We start from the raw sequence: 848 nt of genomic DNA, 5'->3' as shown, positions 1-848 counted from the left end.
AATTATAGCTCAAATGGTATAGTCTTTCTATATTCAATTAAGAGGTTGCATAATAATAATAATTAGCAATCTGTGAATGCATTTTTTTGTTAATTATTTTTGTTAGTCTCCTATCTTAGTGCTGGGAGAGAGGACTAAGTGTGAGGGAGACTAAGAGCAAGCAATTAGAATTCTTTCGAGAGTGATTTTTTTTCTTGATTTAAAATAATTAAAAATAAATAATTTAATTTTTTTAAATTTTAATTCTCATTTTTTTTTATTTGTAAATCAGATCAAAAGGAGTTTGATTTCTAAATTTACTTACACATTTTTTAAATTTGAATTCTATTTCATTAATCTGTCTATCTATCTATCTACTTATATAATATACTAAAACTTGTTTTTTTCCATCTAATAAAAGTAAGGTGTCGATTTTTTCTGTTCAGTTAGTTTCTTGCACTCTCAATATTCTTTTCACTTTATTTTTAGTTCAACGAAATTTATAAGTTTAGTTCAATAAAATACGCAAATTTAATTATAATTTCAACCTATATATTTAAACTTTATTTTTATAATTTTTCAATTAAATGGATGGAGCTTTTATGAGGCCCAAGGAAAGCCCTAGTATGATAAAATAGGCCTGTTATTTTCAAAGAGCATTTGAAAATAAAAAATCACAAGTAGGGTTTCTGAAAGATAATATTTTGGGCAAAAATGGCACCTAAGCTTTGCCCTCCAAACCCCTTTCCTAGTATATAAGGCTATAAGCAGGCTCAGGCCCCTTCTTTTTTTTTTTTTAAATGGCTAAAGAAAGCTATCATAGTTCTTGAGTTTGTCTAATTTGTGAATACCAAGTCTAATCCTTTTTT

Source organism: Arachis ipaensis, chromosome B05, assembly GCF_000816755.2.
Source record: "Arachis ipaensis cultivar K30076 chromosome B05, Araip1.1, whole genome shotgun sequence".
Classification (NCBI taxonomy): domain Eukaryota; kingdom Viridiplantae; phylum Streptophyta; class Magnoliopsida; order Fabales; family Fabaceae; genus Arachis; species Arachis ipaensis.
This window is presented reverse-complemented; position numbering follows the sequence as displayed.